This window comes from Cervus elaphus, chromosome 7, assembly GCF_910594005.1.
Source record: "Cervus elaphus chromosome 7, mCerEla1.1, whole genome shotgun sequence".
Classification (NCBI taxonomy): domain Eukaryota; kingdom Metazoa; phylum Chordata; class Mammalia; order Artiodactyla; family Cervidae; genus Cervus; species Cervus elaphus.
In genome coordinates, this window is record NC_057821.1 from 4,904,961 (window position 1) to 4,926,166 (window position 21,206).

The 21,206-nt window shown below is 42.3% G+C and overlaps 1 protein-coding gene and 1 long non-coding RNA gene across 11 annotated transcripts in view; one reads left to right on the forward strand and one right to left on the reverse strand.

The window, feature by feature from the left end:
- The window catches only part of DST (dystonin), a 522,273-nt gene that overhangs the window by 70,125 nt on the left and 430,942 nt on the right, over nt 1-21,206 (forward strand). The gene's annotated exons all lie outside the window — the stretch shown is intronic.
- LOC122696892 lies at nt 673-9,391 on the reverse strand. Of its 3 annotated transcripts, XR_006341951.1 has the most exons (6): nt 9,330-9,391; nt 9,087-9,210; nt 8,865-8,914; nt 8,488-8,656; nt 1,658-1,815; nt 673-881 (listed from the first exon to the last, which is right to left on the reverse strand). It is a non-coding gene; the product is annotated as an uncharacterized LOC122696892 (long non-coding RNA). The 3 variants fall into 3 exon arrangements; XR_006341950.1 differs by lacking the exon at nt 1,658-1,815; XR_006341949.1 differs by lacking the exons at nt 673-881; nt 1,658-1,815 and adding an exon at nt 7,119-7,605.

Here is a 21,206-nt window from a genome sequence, read left to right on the forward strand (position 1 = left end):
ACAGCCAGATATATATTTTAAAAGGTGGTAGGGTTTTATCTTTTATGTATTTTATTGCAATTAAAAGGAAATTGGGTTTAAACAGCAGTTGCAGGCACAGAGGCAGAATCACGATAAAGGTTCACAGGAGAAGGGCCCAAGTGATAAGAACATCAGAGAAGATACATTTAGCTTATTTTAAATGAAACAACAGTGGAGTATGAGAGGCACAAGGTAAATAAGAGGTAATTACAAGTAGCAGATGCTGAGAAAGCCCTCACTTACTAATTGAAGGACGGATCCTTGTACACCTGATGTGGTCACGACTGTGGGCTACTTGTCACGAGGCGAGAGAAGCTGTTTAGAAACTCGTTAGCGTGTAAAGTCTTAGTTGAGGTTTTAAGGGCTATTGTGTAACACATTTGCATGAATTAAAATGTTCCACTCTGCAATAAGCAAGTTTTATCTAAAACAATGTAAACTTGCTTTTCAAGTCAAAATGTTGTATTAAATATTTTATGATTGATTTTTTTTCTTGTGTCAAAAAACTTGAGAAACTTTAGCAAATAGGTATGTTGATTTTTTCAGAGCCAGGATTTTCAGTTGGGAGCCTGGGGGCTCCGCCGTGTAAGTGATGCATCGAGGGGGTGCGCCTGGGGGGCGGGGTGAGTGGGTGCAGGCGGGGCGGGGGGCTGGCTCCGGGCCTGGTCGCAGCAGCGTGGTCTGCCCTGGAAGCCGGCCTGCTGCCTCACTTGGGTTAGTCCCAGGTCCTGGTGTGAGGAGGCCAGGGCAACCCAGGAGAGTGCCGTGAGGGGCTGAAGTGAGTCAGTGAGGTTGAGGGCTGGGTGGAAGGACAGGCTGAGGGCGCTTAGCAGCTCTCGGAGACACGGCTAATTCCAGGCCTGCAACGAGAAAGGAAGGATGAGCCCAGTACATCTTTCTTTTTTTTTTTTTTTTTTTTTTGCCTTTCATCTTCATTTCCTTATTTTTTGAAATTTCAAACTTATGAGTTCAACAGCAATAACTCTGAACACTATTATCTTCATTTAGATCATCAGTATTTTGCCATTTGATTTCTCTGTACACAAAGACACATTTTTGGGAACAATTTGAGGAAGTGGCAAACATCGTAACTCTTCATTCTGAAGCACTTTAAATTTGTATCACCTAAGAATCAGGACTTTCTCTTACATGTTACATTGCAGTTATCAAATTCAGGAATTTTAACATTGATTCAATACTGTTGTTTAACATGTATCCATGTTCAGATTTGCTGGTTGTTCCAATATTGGCCTTCTTTTTTTCTATCCGGGATCTCATTGTGCATTTAGTTGTCACTGAACTGACCTGTTAGTCTCCTTTAATATACATCTGTGTGAAAGTCTCTCAGTCGTGTCCGACTCTTGCGACCCCATGGACTGTAGCCCACCAGGCTCCTCTGTCCATGGGATTCTCCAGGCAAGAATACTGGAGTGGGTTGCCGTTCCCTTCTCCAGGGGATCTTCCTGACCCAGGGATCAAACCTAGGTCTACCACACTGCAGGCGGATTCTTTACTGTCTGAGTGACCAGACAAACATGCCTCATATACACAGTGGCTACCAAGTCTGAAACCATAGGAGAGTATGTGATACGTGGTTTATTAATATTACATTAAAATGCATGTGAAGTATTAGTACCTGTTTCCAGACTTCACAAAGCCTGGTACATCTTGTCAAACCAGAAGACAAGCAAGCATCAAAGATGACTGTAGTCTTGTCAAAAGAACCAGGAGAGGTTCTTTGGAGATTCAGTACTGTATCGAATCAATGTTAAACTTGGAGAGGCTTCTGCTTGCCTGGTAAATGAGGATAATGATCACAATAGATTGAGTCACATCAGTGTATCTAAAATCCATGATATATGATATTTAAAAAAAAACCCAAGCCCTTATTAAGCTGACCTTTGGAGAATGCTAAGTGAACTGACTCACTTTTCCAGAAAATAGTAAAGGGAAAGAATTAAGCATTGTCATGTCTTTACGTAAGAATTATTCTGCACGGTAACCGTGTGGTTGTGGAGGGGAGGACTGATGGAATTAGCTGTCACCACTTTGTCGACACTGATGAACGATGACCCAGAGGGTGCTCTCAGTGATGCTGACCCTGAGGGGAGCCCTCCGGTGCCTGCTGGTGGAAGGACCAGCACCACTGTGGATCAGACAGGCTTGCAGGGAGCATGTGGCGGAGCTGTGTGTCAGGTGACATGCTGAAGACGGAGTCAGCAAAATCCAGACTCTGGGGAGCTTTGGGGCAGGCACTCCCAATTTCCTCAACAGATAAATTGTAAGGAATAAAAAGTGGGAGGGATAATCTACAGATTAAGAGAGGTTTAGGAGACCTATCCACCCAATGTAAGATGTAAGCCTTGTTTGAATAAACAAATCAAATGAAAAAAGGACCCTTGAGAAAATGGACTGATGGGATATTTGATGGTATTAAGAAACACATTAATATTTACATTGATAAGGGGTCTATGGTTTTGTTCAAACAGTCATTATCTTTTAGAGATTTATACTATTGATATCATAGTTAGTAATGAAATAATAAGATCTCTGGGGTTTGCTCAGGAGTTTGCTTCAGAATAATCCAATAGGGGGAGGAGGGGAAGAAATGTGAGTGTGGGTCTCTTCTAAACGATGCTGATCCAAATGAAGGTGATTGTTGAAGCTGGGTGTATACAGATGGTAGCTCTTTATTTTTCTATTATTGTAGAAGCTCGAAACTTTTCACAATGAAAAACAATAAAACCACACATATCTTTATTCAAAATTTACCTCGTTAGCACTTTGCTTCATCTGGTCCCTCTTCTGGGTTTTGTTTTCCATAGAGCCTAAATTTTTGTTAATATTGTTTCCATATTTTGGATATTTACTTAAATTTTTAAAATTATAGTTGATTTGTAATCTTTTATCAGTTTGTAGTGTGCAGTATAGTGATTCAGTTATACATATTATATACATATTCTTTTTCATATTCAGATATTTGCTATTAAAATGTTTGCAGAAAGACAGAAGGGAGCTATAGTCACATGGCTATCTGTTCATGTCTTTTATTTTTTCTCTTAACAAAGGACAGTTTGCTTGTTTGTTGGCTTTTCACTTGGAGCATTTTATGAAGCCGTATTGGTGAATGGTGGGGAAAAGTGTGCTTATTATTTAAAATTTAAACAAATACTGTAAAACAGATGAGTCATATATATAGGCATATTCTTTAATTGTCATGTCTAAAAACTGATTTCTCTCTGAGACTGCTCTTCTGCTTCTTTGTAGATTTATTGATGAAACTGGAATTATTACTGAAGCAAAACTGACCTGAAGGCATCATGCCATCACATGGCGTGACTTTGTCTTGCTGAAACTCAGATGATACCTAATCTTACAGTCTTCTCATAGTAATGGAGTTCCTCCATTTCAGCATTACTTTACTCTAGCAAATTGCACTTTACATCTTCTCACAGAGATCATGAAATTTTGATGAGGGCTGAAATGCGAGTTGCCTAATCGATTTGAGTTAATAATATTGACATCACATTCCATTATGTGACTGGGCTCAGGAGATGGTTTTCCGGAGGAATGTCATTGCTTTCATTTTGCTGCTCATACTTGTATTTCTCTGTTACTAAATAGGGCCATGAGCTGATGTCCAACATGTTTCCAGTTCGCTTTAAAGCTTACTTAAGACTGCTTGAAAGTCTTACTGGCTGGGGTGCTTTAGAATTGTCTGTGAATTTTATTTAGCCCTATTAGAAATGGGCATGGATAATTGAGAATGGACTATAATTTTTAGCTGCTTTGCCACCGTTTACATTTACTAAACTGGACAGCTAAGCGTGGATCTTTAAGAAGCAATGGAGTCCTTACAGGATGTGTGCTCTCATGATGTTAAGGACTTGTAGCTGCAGAAAAGTATTTCATTTTGAACAGGCAGCATAAGTGTTGAAAATGAGCTCCTTTTTCTTAGTTGTCAGAGTAACCATTTCCTTTGACCCGTGATTATAACCAGTTGTGACAATTCACTCTCAGCCTTTCCTCCTCCTGCGTTCCCAGAAGGTTAAACATTATTGAGTGTCAGCCTTTGTCTCAGGAGTTCAGAAGGACAAAAATTATCCATTCAAACTGAACATATACTTTCAAGTGGGGTTCAACATGCTCATTGAACTCTTGGGAGTTTTAGAGAAGAGACATCAGGAAAGTCATTCATTGTTGGCACCTTTTCCATCCTTTTATTTGATGCTATTTTTTTTTGTCTTTGTGAAACAGAAGATTAGCCTCCTATTTATTTAATAAAGTGTGAACCAAACTTTATTTCTTCCACTGATGGCAAATTACAGAAATTTGTGAATATCACCAATAAAAAAAATCATGAGAATTAGATATCTGATTGTTGGTCTGCTTTTGAGATGCTTAGATAGCATCACCAGCTCGATGGACATGAATTTGAGCAAACCTCGGGAGATGGTGAAGGACAGGAAGCTGGCATGACAGGGACTGGCCTGCTGGAGCCCACAGGGTGGCAAAGAGTCGGGCACGACTTAGTGACTGAACAGCGACGACTCTCTGTTCTCAGGAGTAAAGACTGAGGATGCTTGGAGAGTTTCAGACTTCTGTGGTCCATAGCCTGCTCCTAAACCCTGAGTGCTTCCTTTCTTAATGTAGAAATAAACTGTTGGACCTGAAGGTGGAGGCACAGCGAGGTGATGAGTCAGCTTGGCGTCAGGCATTGTGATTCGTCTGGGAGTTACTTAGTGTTTGCTTTATATTCTTAGTTATTTTCACTGGTTCTTTTTTGTCTCCCTGGGTGTATGTAACTTTGAGAGAGTATTTTATATTGCTTGGCATTGTATGAGTATATTAGCTGATTTTTTAAAATTTAATATTTTTTAAGTTAATTATTTTTATTGGAGGATAATTGCTTTACAATATCGTGATGGTTTTTGCTATAGATCAGCATGAATCGGCCATAGGTATACATGTGTCCCCTCACCATCCTGAACCCCCCTCCCACCTCCCTCCCCACCTTATCCCTCTAGGTTGTCCCAGAGCACCAGATTTTATTATATGGAGTGAAGTAAGTCAGAAAGAGAAAGGCAAATACTGTATATTAACGTATATGTATAGAATTTGGAAAGATGGTACCGACAGTCCTACATCTAGGGCAGCAAAGGAGACACAGAAGTAAAGAACAGACTTTTGGACTCTGTGGGAGAAGGCAAGGGTGGGATGATTTGAGAGAATAGCATTGAAACATATAAGTTACCATATGTAAAACAGATAAGCGGTGCAAATTGGCTGATATTTTGTTTTTAAAATATTTCCTTATTTGTTTGGCTGCTCTTCCCTTGTGTCTCGGGGACCCTCTGCTTGTGGCTTCAAAGCATCTGGCCTCAGTAGTTGCAGTGCATGCGCTTAGTTGCTTCCGGGCCTGTGGGGTCTTAGTTCCCTGACCAGAGATCAAGCACATCCCTTGATTGCAAGGTGAATTCTTAACCACTGGACCAGCAGGGAAGTCCCCTATTAGCTGATACTTAAAAAATCTCTCACTACTTGTGGAGCCAGGTAAGTTGGAAAACAGAACAGCGCTGATTTCTCTGAAACATGCGAAAGCTGTCTTTACAAAAAGTCAGTGCTTCGGTGTAGTCTTGTTTCTGCTCTGACTTTAATAATGAGAGTGGGAACTACATTCAATATGCCGTGATAAACCATGATGGAAAAGAATATGAAAAAGGATATGTATGTGGAACCCAGTCATTTTTCTATGTAGCAGAAATTAACACAACATTGTACATCAACTATACTTTAATAAAATTCTGAGAGGGATCATGTCCCCTTAGAAGAAGGAGACTGGGCTTTGTGTTCTAAGCCTCTGCCCTTGGGAACTCTGGAATTTCAACAAATTTTTAGTAATGAACCTCTGATCTCCTTTTTTTCTGAATGGTTATTGCTGAGTCATCAGGGAGTAAGAGAAAGCTGGGAGGTGAGAAATCAGGGAGAGGAGAAGTGGAGAAAAGGAAAATCATAGGCTCAGTTATTGTGGAGAAAAGCCAAGTTAGATTGTGGTTTACATTGATATATCCAAAAGCACCTTTCTTGCTACATTTTTTGAAATTCATCTGTTCATCCTGGGAGCAGAAGTTTGAACACTGGTGTGTCATATGCTACAACTGCACCTGGTTTATCAGCAGGCTGGGCCCAGTTTTATTTTTCTTGAGTTAAGACCAGCTCTTCTGCCGCGTAAGCAGGCCGATGGAGAGGCCGAGAGTGTTTTCTGGAGCCACCCGCCTGTGTGAGTCTCAGTTCTGGACTCAGCACTCCTTGCTCAGGGCCCTGGGTGCTGTGACCTTATCTGCTTCCAGTGGGCTTGATTCCTCAGCTGTAGATGGGCACTATGACTTCATCACGTTCCTGTGAGCATCATCTTTTCATTGTACTCGGAACAGTGCTTGGCACATAGCATTGACATCTTGGGTATTGATAGAGCTCCAGCTGGATAGGATCCTGGGGTCACAGAGGTGGGTGACATGATGCTCCTACTTCAAGGACCTTCAGGTCTCGTGGACCATGGACAAAGTTGTTACAACATAGTTGGGTAGGGGTGTTCTAAGAGAGCGTCAGACACTTAGCTCCCAATAGGAAGGTCAGTGAGAGACGAAGAGGATCAGCAGATGATGATGGAGGATGGCCCAGCATCATCTATACAGCAGACCCAGGGGCAGGCAGCTAAGATGGAGTAGGAGGGTGGACAGCTCCAGAAAAGACTTCTCCAGGAACAAAAACAGGGCAGATTTGAGCATACTGAAAATGAGTGTTGAGACGAGCGTTTTGCAGGTGTCAGGAATCAGAGATTTAAATGAAGACAATAGGAAGAAATGAAGCAATTATTAATTCTAAGAAAAATGAAATTTTGATTATGCAAGGAAATCTAATCATGATATACTGCCTGACTCAGCAGTGAATAGTATTAGCATGAAATTAACCATGAAATCACTAGATATGGCTTTAAGCAAAAGGTATGTAGCAATGGTATAGTCTTTGTCTACCATAATTGGAATTCAGTAGATAATATCTAAAATCGTTGAATATAGAGATACTACCATGTGCATATTGTTTAGAACTGTAGAGACAAATGCTGTAAAAAACAGAGTTGAAGCTGGTTGCATATGGGAAGAGGGGGGAGGAGAGCTACAGAGCACTATTTTTGTGTGCAATCTATTTATTGATTAGGGTGGGAAGAGAAATCAGATTTATTCTTTTTCACCAATCTCTATTTCTGCCCCCAGGGAAAACCTCAAGACAGATTGCACAGCTTTTCCGGTCACTCTTAGATAATGGACAGTGGTACTGAGTCCAGGGTCATACTGCTTACCACGTGACAGGCCAGTAAATCAAGAAACAAGTTGGTGGGGCAAGGAATAGCAGCTTTATTTAAAAGTCAGCAAGCTAAGAAGATGGTGGACTCATGTCCCAAAGAACCGTCCTGCCTGAGTTAGAATTCAGGGAGAGGGTAGGGTCAAACATTTCCTGGTTCTGGTCAGTCTCCACAGGGGATGTTAATTTCTCCCTTCCTGTGGTCTGGACATTGCCTGTGAGCTGAAAAAGGTATTTCTGCTTAATGCTTATTACCTTGGAGGCAGAGTTCCCAGAGATGGGTCATTGCGTATAATTTAAGCTTATAGACAATATCCCTTTAGTGATTAACCGGTAATAGAACAAAAAGGTTCTTCCCTATTAACAAAAGTCCCTGGATCACTTTCAAGCATCAGAGATTTGAGCCCAGACTCGTAACAATATAACGCAGTCTGGTCTTGTGTGTTATCAGAGCTTCAGATCCAGTGCTCTCCTCTTCACTCAGCTTGAACCAGATGCAGGTGGAAGCGGCAAAGGGCATAACTGGCTTCCTGTCTCTGCCTTCTCCGTTTTCTCCCTTGTCCACCAGCTGTTGCTCCCGAAGGCTCTAGTGTCAGCCCAGGGAGAGAGGGTTGGGGGTGTGGGCTTTGCATAGCGCGTGGCTGGTTCATCGTCGGCGCCCTGCGAGTGGGTTGCAGTTCTCTTCATGTGTATTCCCGCCTGGTCTCCAAACTTCCCTCTCCTTGATCCTTTCCTCCAGCCACAGAATCCCCCTGGAGAGGGTCCATCTGAATAGAAGTCTAAGCTCCCTCTGTCTCGGGGCCCAGTTCAGGTTCCCCAAAGCCTGTGCCTTTGCTGCCATGCAGGGCCCAGGAAAGTGACCAGAGATGCCAGGTGTATCTGCAGTCACAGAAGTATCCTGTGACTTTCAGGCTCATCGAAGGCAGAACCTTCTAGTTGAACATACTCTCTTCTGTGCTGTAGTGTTTCTAGGTTTATATGCCCGGTTTAGCTAAACATTTCAAATTCTTTGTATCGATAAAATTTTTTAAATGTATATTACATTTTATAAAATGAACTGAGTCCCCATGTTTGAAATTAATTTAGAAAATCCAGATCACTTACCTTAAAGAACTCTATACTAGGCCTTTCCAGGTGGTCCAGTGGTTAAGAATCTGCCTTGCGATGTGTGCGAGACCGGTTCCGTGCCTGGTCCGGGAAGCTCCCACATGCCGTGGAGCAGCTCAGCCTGTGAGCCCACACGTCACCACTGCCGAAGCCAGATGCCTGGAGCCTGTGCCCGAGACAAGAGAAGCTTCCAGCACGGGAAGCCTGCGCGCCCCAGCTGGAGATCGCCTGTGTGCCGCACAGACCCGCCGGAGCCAAGAAATAAGAAGTCTTAAAAAACCCTCCATCATAATGGGAGTATTGAGCGGACAGCACAGATGTCTTACATTTATTTCTAGAATACATGTAACCACTATGACTCGGGGCAAACTTACCTTGTTAGTTTCAAGAATCAGGAAGTCTGAGATGGAGACGTTTCAGGATCCTAGGGAAGTGAAAAATGGCTGCTGAAATGAGAATGCTGCTTTTTATAAGCAAAAGACTATCACTATTTCCTGTTTTTAGATCCGCCTAAAATCTGGGGACTCCATTAGCTCCAGAGTTAAGCATAAATAAATGAAACTGTCTAAGAATAGAAACTGTGAAGGTGTGAATACCTTTCACGCTGACAACATCTTCACTGGTGCTAACTGATGATCATAACGGGAGCTGGTGTTTCGTCAGCACTTCCAGGCGCTGTGCTCACTTCGTCCCAGCAGCAGCCCCAGGAGGTGGTTCTCTCTGCAGATTAGGAAACCGAAGCTCAGAGCAGGTCCCGGGCTGAGCCACAGTCACGTGGCAGGTGGGTGGTGAGGCTGGGCAGGGGGCAGGTCCCGCCAGCCCCCAGGACTCTGTCTGACCTCCGTCTCCGATCCTCCCCAGTGAGCTTGCTGAGGGTGGTTTCACTTCTGCTGTGTGGTTAGAAAGTTCAGTCTGGGTTGTGAGTGATGCTGTGAACCTCTTTTTCCAAGACAAGCTTCAGGGCAAGTCTGGCAGGCGATGCCTGTGGGAGCGAGTAGAAGAGACCGGCGTTTTCTGAGCCCTCCCTGAGTGTTGGGCAGGACAGATGCTTTTGCAAATTCCACGCACTATTTATCTTTCCATTTCACAAATGCTGACTGAGCACCTGCTATGGGCTTGTCACTGGGTCAGGAACCGGTGAGCGAACCAAGAGGAAAACACAGCCCCTGTGTTCACGGAGCATGTTTTGGAGACAGACAGCACACAGATTCTTGTGGACTGAACAGCGTGTCGGGTGGTGACAGGTGCTGTGGGGGAACTGAAGCAGGTTGGCGGCCTGGGGGTCCGTGGGCAGGAGTGTGCGGAATGGGAGCAGGGGGCGTATTACAGTGTCAGGTTGTTTGGAAAGAATTTCTCTCAAAAGATGCCATTTGGACGTCCTTGGTGGCCCGGCAGTTAAGACTCTGCACTTGGACTGCACGGAGCGCTGCTTCAGTCCCTAGTCCGGGAAATGAGATCTCACATGCCGCTGGGTGTGGCCAAACAAGACAAAACAAACAAACAAACATTTGAGCAGAAAGCTGAAGACTGACAGCGAGGCCGTGTGGCCGGAGCACAGGCTTTGGGGTCACTCCGAGGGGAGCGGGACGTCCCTGGGGGAGTCTGAAGACGGGCAGGCTGCATTCTGACTGCTTTTTAAAAGTTCAGTCCGGCTTCTGTGTGGGGAATTCTGTAGAGGGGCTTGGGGTAAGAACGTCGAGGCTCTCGTTTTTGCAGTGCCTACTATGTGCTATACGTGTGTCCCCACTGACCCTTTCAGTAATCTGGTTGAATTCAGTCATTAACTAAGATAGGACCAGAAAGCTCCCAGTGGCTTGGAAGTTTGCCCCAGGCTGCACAGCTCTGACCCTAGGGCTCTGTCCAGTCGGCTGTGTTGGCAGAGCTCTTTAAAATGGTACTGTCCTTCATCTGTTCCTCCTGTTGCTTGGCTTAGTCCTCAGGCCCTTGGACCATATATTCCTCTTCTGGAACAAATCTGGGAAGTAGGTGCTGTTCCCAGTCATACAAGAGGAATCCAGGGTTCAGAAGCTGTGACTCAAGACGTGTAACGAGGCCACGTGGCCAGCAAGTGGCTGAACTGGGAGTGGAAGCCCTGATCTGTGGGCCTCCTACTTTATTATAGTGAGGCAGAGAATTCACCAGATTGGGAACAGTTTTACTTTTTTTCACCTTTCTGCCTTTTCTCTGTGGCTTTGATTGCTCTCAGGAGATCTGCACCATTCTTTTTGGGGGGAGACTGCCTGCATTACTAATAGCTTAGGAGGCCTTTTATTAGCGCTCCTGTAAGTTCGTGTGGTTTGCAGGCCTGTCACAGTGAGAAGACTGACAAGTGAGGCCCTCGCAGGAGGATTTCAGACACTGTGGCACCAGGCTTGGAAGCAGATCTTCTGATTCTGTCATAGCGCCTGAGAGATCGCGTTCTCCCTGGAGAGGCAGGAAGGCGGAGAGGAGACGAGGCCGTCTGTCTCTGTCTCAGCAGAGTGGGAGCGAGAGAGAGGATGGTCACATCTGAATTATGAGCTCGTACCCCAGGCAGTGGTTCTCTTTAGCTGTGATCTGAATTACGGCCGGCCTGCAGTTCTGTTAGTACTCCTTTGGCTCCTTGAATCTCTGTCTCTATGAGTCAGCAATGGCTCTAGGGGAAATGATGATGCAGACAGTTTGTTTTACCTCTAAGAGCCTCTGTGTTACCTCTTCCTTTTATCAGAATATCCTTCAGGATGTACTCTCATGCCCTTATTCACACTAACGGGTAAATGACTGATATCACTTACTGTTGCCTGTATGTGAGAAACTGGATTAGAAATAAAAAAGCTTTAAACTAAAATAATGAATCTTTATTTTATAAATAGTCTTCAGAGTTACCATATGATCCAGTAATCCCACTCCTGGGTAAATATTTGGTGAAATCTGTAATTTGAAAAGATACATTCCCCCCAGCCTTCAGTGTAGCACTATTTACATTGGCCAAGACATAGAAGCACCCTAAATGTCCATTAACAGATGAATGGATAAAGAAGATGTGGTATATATACACAATGGAATACTACTCAGCCATGAAAGAGAGTGAAATAATGCTATTCACAGCAGTATGAGTGGAGCTACTAAGTGAAGTAAGTCAGACAGAGAAAAATAAATATCATATGATATCACTTATCTGTGGAGTCTGAAAAGATGATACCAACTGATTTATTTACAAAACAGAAATAGAATTATAGACATAGAAAACAAGCCTAAGGTTACCAACAGGGAAAGAGGGGGAGGAATCAATTAGGAGTTTGAGGTTAGCAGATCCACATTATTGCATATAAAGGGGATAACCAGTGAGGATGGCACAGGGAACTATACTCAATATCTTGCAAAAATCTGTAAGAGAAAAGAACCTTAAAAAGAACATGTTTGTGTTATATAGCTGAATCACTTTGCTGTGATACCTGAACCTAACATAACATTGTAAATCAGCTACACTTCGGTTAAAAAAAGAATGAGTCTTTATTGCTGGAATTTTAGCCATCAGTGTGAAAGGAGGTGAGGAGTTTTTCAAGTCCTAAAAATGATACGCTTTTTGTAATATAATTATCTGTCATCACAAATATTGCCATTCTCAGTACTTTCTGTCTGGCTTTCCTTTTATGTTTTCCTTGTAGGATGCTATAATAATGCATTGAGTATCAGGTGTCAGGAAGGCATTGTATTAGATGCTTTACACACTTTGTCTCATTTTAATAGTGTCTAACATCCAAGGAAGTGGGTGTGAGTCCCTGCGTTTAGACTATGGGCAGATCAGAGAGGTGAAATGACTTTCTTGGGGCAGTCTGCGTGGTGAGAGCTGGTGTGACTGTCTCAGGGCACTCTGCGTGGTGAGATCTGGGGAAGGTCCTGCCGGGTCTCCTCTTCTGTGAAATTGTGAAATGTGAGTTATTTGAGGTGTTTCTGCTTCCTTAACATGCAATAACCTCAGATATGCAGATGAAACCACCCTTATGGCAGAAAGTGAAGATGAACTAAAAAGCCTCTTGATGAAAGTGAAAGAGGAGAGTGAAAAAGTTGGCTTAAAGCTTAACATTAAGGAAACTAAGAGCATGGCATCTGGTCCCATCACTTCATGGGAAATAGATGGGGAGACAGTGGAAACAGTGTCAGACTTTAATTTTTTGGGCTCCAAAATCACTGCAGATGGTGATTGCAGCCATGAAATTAAAAGACGCTTACTCCTAGGTTATGACCAACCTAGATAGCGTATTGAAAATCAGAGACATTACTTTGCCAACAAAGGTCCGTCTAGTCAAGGCTGTGGTTTTTCCAGTAGTCATGTATGGATGTGAGAGTTGGACTGTGAAGAAAGCTGAGCACCAAAGAATTGATGCTTTTGAACTGTGGTGTTGGAGCAGACTCTTGAGAGTCCCTTGGACTTCAAGGAGAGCCAACCAGTCCATCCTAAAGGAGATCAGTCCTGGGTGTTCATTGGAAGGACTGATGCTGAAGCTGAAACTCCAGTACTTTGGCCACCTCATGTGAAGAGTTGACTCATTGGAAAAGACCCTGATGATGGGAGGGATTGGGAGCAGGAGGAGAAGGGGATGAGAGGATGAGATGGTTGGATGGCATCACCGACCCGATGGACATGGGTTTGAGTGAACTCCGGGAGTTGGTGATGGACAGGGAGGCCTGGCATGCTGCGATTCATGGGTCGCAAAGAGTCAGACATGGCTGAGCGACTGAACTGAACTGAACTGACTGAACATGCAGTAAATGTGAGTCTGGTTAGGGTTCCCCAGAGAAACAGAACCCATGGAGCACACACACACAGATTTATTTTCCAACATCTCTAGGTCAGTCAGCAGCCTGGAAATTCAGGTTAAGAGTTGGCATTGCAGCCTTGAGTCCGAATTTCATGGGACATCAGGCTGAAAGCTCACGTTGGGTTTCTGTTCTGATTCATAAGGAAAATTCCTTCTGTTTTGAGAAAATTTGCTCTTTGCTCTTAAGGCCTTCAACTATTTGGATGAGGTCCACCCTCATTATGGAGGTACTTTGCTTGAAATTGCATCTGAAGAATCCTCAAAGCAGCATCTAGACTGGCGTTTTGCCAAAAACCGTGTGCCATGGCCTAGCTGAGTTGACAGGTAAAATTTGCCATCACACTGATAAATGGTTAATTTTTTAATGCAGTGGTTTTCACTGAATAGATTTTTCTAAGGTACCTGAATTCCTTACCTGCTCACTTTCCTGATGGTTCTGATGCTGTGGATACAGACACAGGACCAGGTCAGGAGGACGCGCAGTGGCCCCCAGGGAACGGCTCTTCACTTATTCCATGGCGCGTGTATGCTTCTGGTAGGAGTCATCGTATTGTTTTCTGAACATGGATATCCACTAAAGAAATTTATTGGTCTTTTCTTAGTGCTCAGACTGACTGGGAAAGCACCAGTTGAGAAGGAGAGAAGGAAAAAACCCTAAAGCAGGATTTCACGGTCAGGAGTTGCAGCTGGGAAGGGGAGGAGGTGGGGTTGGAATTCATACTGATCCCAAGTGTGCAGCATGACTAAGGGGGGAACTGAAGAGATAGCTGTGTGGTCAGCTCTGCAAAAGCAGGAATAGATTTATCTTATAAGTGCAGGAAAAAGAGTTTACCTGTTTTCTTGTTAGCGACAATGGAAGTCAGAAAAACAGGTGTATTGATATTATTTTCAAAATTTTATTGAAGTCTAGTTGATTTACAATGTGTTAGGTTTTGCTGTGCAGCAAAGTGACTCAGTTATACCTGTATTTATTATTTTTCCTATTCTTTCTCACTAATGGTTTATTACAGGATATTGAATACAGTTCCCTGTGCTGTGCAGCAGGACCTCGTTGTTTATCCTTCCTATATATACCAGTTTGCATCTGCTAATCCCAGACTCCTGATCCTTTCCACCTCCATCTCCCGCCCCCTCGGCAGGAGATCTTGAAAGAGAGATCTGTTACAAACCAGAGGACACCACGTAGGGGCCTTGGACCACGTGGTGGTTCTACATGGATCTCAAGTGTTCTGGGGCTGGGATAGGCAGCAGATCTTTGGGAAAACTCAAATGTCAGTGAAGAGCATTTGAAATCTGCTTTGCACTGTAACGGGACTGGGTTGCTAGCAGCGTGAAGCATCCGGGGTGGGCCTTTCAGAGACACAGTGGCCCTCCTTGCGTTGGGCTCTGCTCGCTGCTCCCAGTCCGGCGGGGCCCACAGCACACGGTTACCCTCCCTGAACACGTGGAGCCGGGGAGCCAGCCCTGTCTTCCGCAGGAGGTGGAAGCCAGACGCTGAAAGCTTCATGCACTTGGCTTCATTTCAATAAAAGCTATTTTTTTAACGAAAAGCTAATTCTTCCACCTAATTGCAGTAGTAACTGAAGTGAGAGAATGGCTGTGTACAAGCTGTTATCTAAGAGTCTCATTAATGAAGACAGGTAATGAAATGAAGGTGTAAAGACAGCCTTGCTTATGTTTCAACAAGAAAGAATTGGTTTTTTTTTTTCTAAAATGGGTTTGTCTAAATTTTTGTCATTGTCTCCAACGATGAAGACAATGAATTTAAAAGGATAAAGCAATTGATTTTATGTTTTTACTTTTTTAAAGCAATTGATTTTAAAAGGAATAAAGGAGAAGTGCACTGGAAAGATACAAGGGTGTCTCAAAGAGCTGAGGGCTCAGTCAGCAAGGATGGAAGGACAGATGTGAGGATGACGTGGATCTGCCTCCCGAGAACAGCTCTTTAATGTGACCTAGTTCCAGGCACTTCCGGTCTCTCTGTCTCTGTTTGTTGGTTCAGTATTTCCTGGAATGACAGTCATACAGCTTACCTGGACTTAGTCCTTGCCCAGATCACACAGACATCTGCCTTCTCCCCCACCACCTTCTTATTAGTTACCTTACTTTCCATTTTGGAGTAAGGTATGATCAGCTAGGGGTGTGACTGGGTAACATCAAGTGATGCTCAGGTTTCTGAATGCTCTCTCTGTGTTGGCCTCTGAGCTCAGCGCTTTTCGAGTGTCCCTCATCCTGCCCCCACAGCCCCGTGTCTCCTGTACTATTGTCTCCCACTTCTCAGATGAGCAAACCAAAGCCCAAAAACGCCCAACAGTTTCTCAGGCCCTAAAGCTTCTCCCCAACAACCAGTCTTTAGCAGGCAGTTCAGCTCACTTCAGTTGCTCAGCCGTGTCCAACTCTTTGCAGTCCCCTGGACTGCAGCATGCCAGGCCTCCCTGTCCATCACCAGCTCCCGGAACCTGCTCAAACTCATGTCTACTGAGTTGGTGGTACCATCCAATCATCTCATCCTCTGTCATCCCCTACTCCCACCTTCAATCTTTCGCAGCATCAGGGTCTTTTCCAGTGAATCAGTTCTTCTCATCAGGTAGCCAAAGTATTGGAGCTTCAGCTTGAACGTCCATCCTTCCAATGAATATGCAGGACTAATTTCCTTTAGGATGGACTGGTTGGATCTCCTTGCAGTCCAAGGGACTCTCAAGAGTCTTCTCCAACACCACAGTTCAAAAGCATCAATTCTTCGGCATTCAGCTTTCTTTATGGTCCAACTCTTATATCCATACATGACCACTGGAAAAACCATAGCCTTGACTAGCCAGACCTTTGTTGGCAAAGTGATGTCTCTGTTTTTAAATATGCTGTCTAGGTTTGTTATAGATTTTCTTCCAAGGAGCAAGTGTCTTTTAATTTCATGGCTGCATTCACCATGTGTGGTGAGCCCAAGAAAATAAATTCTGTCACTGTTTCCATTGTTTCCCCATCTGTTTGCCATGAAATGATGGGACCAGATGTCATGATCTTTATTTTTTGAGTCAGCTTAGAACCAATTGGAACCAGTCGAACTGGTTGGAACCAGTCTGTTGTTCCATGTCTGGTTCTAACTGTTGCTTCTTGATCTGCATACAGATTTCTCAGGAGGCAGGTAAAGTGGTCAGGTATTCCCATCTCTTTAAGAATTTTCCACAGTTTGTTGTGATCCACACAGTCAAAGGCTTTGGCCTAGTCAATAAAGCAGAAATAGATTTTTTTTTGGAACTCTCTTGCTTTTTGATGATCCAACAGATGTTGGCAATTTGATCTCTGGTTCCTCTGCCTATTCTAAATCCTGCTTAAACATCTGGAAGTTCTCAATTCACATACTGTTGAAACCTCACTTGGAGAATTTTGAGCATTTTTGCTAGCATGTGAGATGAGTGCAATTGTGCAGTAGTTTGAACATTCTTTGGCATTGCCTTTCTTTGGGATTGGAATGAAAACTGACCTTTTCCAGTTCTGTGGCCACTGTCATATTGAGTGCAGTGCTTTAAAAGCGTCATCTTTTAGGATTTGAAATAGCTCAACTGGAATTCCATCACCTCCACTAGCTTTGTTCATAGTGATGCTTCCTAAGGCCCACTTGACTTCGCATTCCAGGATGTCTGGCTCTAGGTGAGTGATCACACCATCGTGGTTATCTGGGTCATGAAGATCTTTTTTGTATTGTTCTTCTATGTATTCTTGCCACCTTTTCTTAATACCTTCTGCTTCTGTTAGGTCCATACTGTTTCTGTCCTTTATTGTGTCCCCCTTTGCATGAAATGTTCCCTTGGTATCTCTAATTTTCTTTTTTTTTTTTTTTTTTAAATTTTTTTATTAGTTGGAGGCTAATTACTTCACAACATTTCAGTGGGTTTTGTCATACATTGATATGAATCAGCCATAGATTTACACTTATTCCCCATCCCGATCCCCCCTCCCACCTCCCTCTTCACCCGACTCCTCTGGGTCTTCCCAGTGCACCAGGCCCGAGCACTTGTCTCATGCATCCCACCTGGGCTGGTGATCTGTTTCACCATAGATAGTATACATGCTGTTCTTTTGAAACATCCCACCCTCACATTCTCCCACAGAGTTCAAAAGTCTGTTCTGTATTTCTGTGTCTCTTTTTCTGTTTTGCATATAGGGTTATCATTACCATCTTTCTAAATTCCATATATATGTGTTAGTATGCTGTAATGTTCTTTATCTTTCTGGCTTACTTCACTCTGTATAATGGGCTCCAGTTTCATCCATCTCATTAGGACTGATTCAAATGAATTCTTTTTGACAGCTGAGTAATATTCCATGGTGTATATGTACCACAGCTTCCTTATCCATTCATCTGCTGATGGGCATCTAGGTTGCTTCCATGTCCTGGCTATTATAAACAGTGCTGCAATGAACATTGGGGTGCACGTGTCTCTTTCAGATCTGGTTTCCTCAGTGTGTATGCCCAAAAGTGGGATTGCTGGGTCATATGGCAGTTCTATTTCCAGTTTTTTAAGGAATCTCCACACTGTTTTCCATAGTGGCTGTACTAGTTTGCATTCCCACCAACAGTGTAAGAGGGTTCCCTTTTCTCCACACCCTCTCCAGCATTTATTGCTTGTAGTCTTTTGGATAGCAGCCATCCTGACTGGCGTGTAATGGTACCTCATTGTGGTTTTGATTTGCATTTCTCTAATAATGAGTGATGTTGAGCACCTTTTCATGTGTTTGTTAGCCATCTGTATGTCTTCTTTGGAGAAATGTCTGTTTAGTTCTTTGGCCCATTTTTTGATTGGGTCATTTATTTTTCTGGAATTGAGCTTCAGGAGTTGCTTGTATATTTTTGAGATTAATCCTTTGTCTGTTTCTTCATTTGCTATTATTTTCTCCCAATCTGACGGCTGTCTTTTCACCTTACTTATAGTTTCCTTTGTAGTGCAAAAGCTTTTAAGTTTCATTAGATCCCATTTGTTTAGTTTTGCTTTTATTTCCAATATTCTGGGAGGTGGGTCATAGAGGATCTTGCTGTGATTTATGTCAGAGAGTGTTTTGCCTATGTTCTCCTCTAGGAGTTTTATAGTTTCTGGTCTTACATTTAGATCTTTAATCCATTTTGAGTTTATTTTTGTGTATGGTGTTAGAAAGTGTTCTAGTTTCATTCTTTTACAAGTGGTTGACCAGTTTTCCCAGCACCACTTGTTAAAGAGGTTGTCTTTTTTCCATTGTATATCCTTGCCTCCTTTGTCAAAGATAAGGTGTCCATAGGTTCGTGGATTTATCTCTGGGCTTTCTATTCTGTTCCATTGATCTATATTTCTGTCTTTGTGCCAGTACCATACTGTCTTGATGACTGTGGCTTTGTAGTAGAGTCTGAAGTCAGGCAGGTTGATTCCTCCAGTTCCATTCTTCTTTCTCAAGATTACTTTGGCTATTCGAGGTTTTTTGTATTTCCATACAAATTGTGAAATTCTTTGGTCTAGTTCTGTGAAAAATACCGTTGGTAGCTTGATAGGGATTGCATTGAATCTATAGATTGCTTTGGGTAGAATAGCCATTTTGACAATATTGATTCTTCCAATCCATGAACACGGTATGTTTCTCCATCTGTTTGTGTCCTCTTTGATTTCTTTCATCAGTGTTTTATAGTTTTCTATGTATAGGTCTTTTGTTTCTTTAGGTAGATATACTCCTAAGTATTTTATTCTTTTTGTTGCAATGGTGAATGGTATTGTTTCCTTAATTTCTCTTTCTGTTTTTTCATTGTTAGTATATAGGAATGCAAGGGATTTCTGTGTGTTAATTTTATATCCTGCAACTTTACTATATTCATTGATTAGTTCTAGTAATTTTCTGGTAGAGTCTTTAGGGTTTTCTATGTAGAGGATCATGTCATCTGCAAACAGTGAGAGTTTCACTTCTTCTTTTCCTATCTGGATTCCTTTTACTTCTTTTTCTGCTCTGATTGCTGTGGCCAGAACTTCCAACACTATGTTGAACAGTAGTGGTGACAGTGGGCACCCTTGTCTTGTTCCTGATTTCAGGGGGAATGCTTTCAATTTTTCACCATTGAGGGTGATGCTTGCTGTGGGTTTGTCATATATGGCTTTTATAATGTTGAGGTATGTTCCTTCTATTCCTGCTTTTTGGAGAGTTTTAATCATAAATGAGTGTTGAATTTTGTCAAAGGCTTTCTCTGCATCTATTGAGATAATCATATGGTTTTTATCTTTCAATTTGTTAATGTGGTGTATTACGTTGATTGATTTGCGGATATTGAAGAATCCTTGCATTCCTGGGATAAAGCCCACTTGGTCGTGGTGTATGATTTTTTTAATATGTTGTTGGATTCTGTTTGCTAGAATTTTGTTAAGGATTTTTGCATCTATGTTCATCAGTGATATTGGCCTGTAGTTTTCTTTTTTTGTGGCATCTTTGTCTGGTTTTGGAATTAGGGTGATGGTGGCCTCATAGAATGAGTTTGGAAGTTTACCTTCTTCTGCAATTTTCTGGAAGAGTTTGAGTAAGGTAGGTGTTAGCTCTTCTCTAAATTTTTGGTAGAATTCAGCTGTGAAGCCATCTGGTCCTGGGCTTTTGTTTGCTGGAAGATTTTTGATTACACTTTCGATTTCCTTGCCTGTGATGGGTCTGTTAAGATCTTCTATTTCTTCCTGGTTCAGTTTTGGAAAGTTATACTTTTCTAAGAATTTGTCCATTTCATCCAAGTTGTCCATTTTATTGGCATAGAGCTGCTGGTAGTAGTCTCTTATGATCCTTTGTATTTCAGTGTTGTCTGTTGTGATCTCTCCATTTTCATTTCTAATTTTGTTAATTTGGTTCTTCTCTCTTTGCTTCTTAATGAGTCTTGCTAATGGTTTGTCAATTTTGTTTATTTTTTCAAAAAACCAGCTTTTAGCTTTGTTGATTTTTGCTATGGTCTCTTTAGTTTCTTTTGCATTTATTTCTGCCCTGATTTTTAAGATTTCTTTCCTTCTGCTAACCCTGGGGTTCTTCATTTCTTCCTTCTCTAATTGCTTTAGGTGTAGAGTTAGGTTATTTATTTGGCTTTTTTCTTGTTTCTTGATGTAAGCCTGTAATGCTATGAACTTTCCCCTTAGCACTGCTTTTACAGTGTCCCATAGGTTTTGGGTTGTTGTGTTTTCATTTTCATTCATTTCTATACATATTTTGATTTCTTTTTTGATTTCTTCTATGATTTGTTGGTTATTCAGAAGTGTGTTATTTAGCCTCCATGTGTTTGAATTTTTAACAATTTTTTTCCTGTAATTGAGATCTAATCTTACTGCACTGTGGTCAGAAAAGATGACTGGAATGATTTCAATTTTTTTGAATTTTCCAAGACCAGATTTATGGCCCAGGATGTGATCTATTCTGGAGAAGGTTCCGTGTGCACTTGAGAAAAAGGTGAAGTTGATTGTTTTGGGGTGAAATGTCCTATAGATATCAATTAGGTCTAGCTGGTCCATTGTGTCATTTAAAGTTTGTGTTTCCTTGTTAATTTTCTGTGTAGTTGATCTATCCATAGTTGTGAGTGGGGTATTAAAGTCTCCCACTATTATTGTGTTACTATTAATTTCCTCTTTCATACTCGTTAGTGTTTGCCGTACATATTGCGGTGCTCCTATGTTGGGTGCATATATATTTATAATTGTTATATCTTCTTCTTGGGTTGATCCTTTGATCATTATGTAGTGTCCTTCTTTGTCTCTTTTCACATCCTTTATTTGAAAGTCTATTTTATCTGATATGAGTATTGCGACTCCTGCTTTCTTTTGGTCTCCGTTTGCATGAAATATTTTTTTCCAGCCCTTCACTTTCAGTCTGTATGTGTCTCTTGTTTTGAGGTGGGTCTCTTGTAGACAGCATATATAGGGGTCTTGTTTTTGTATC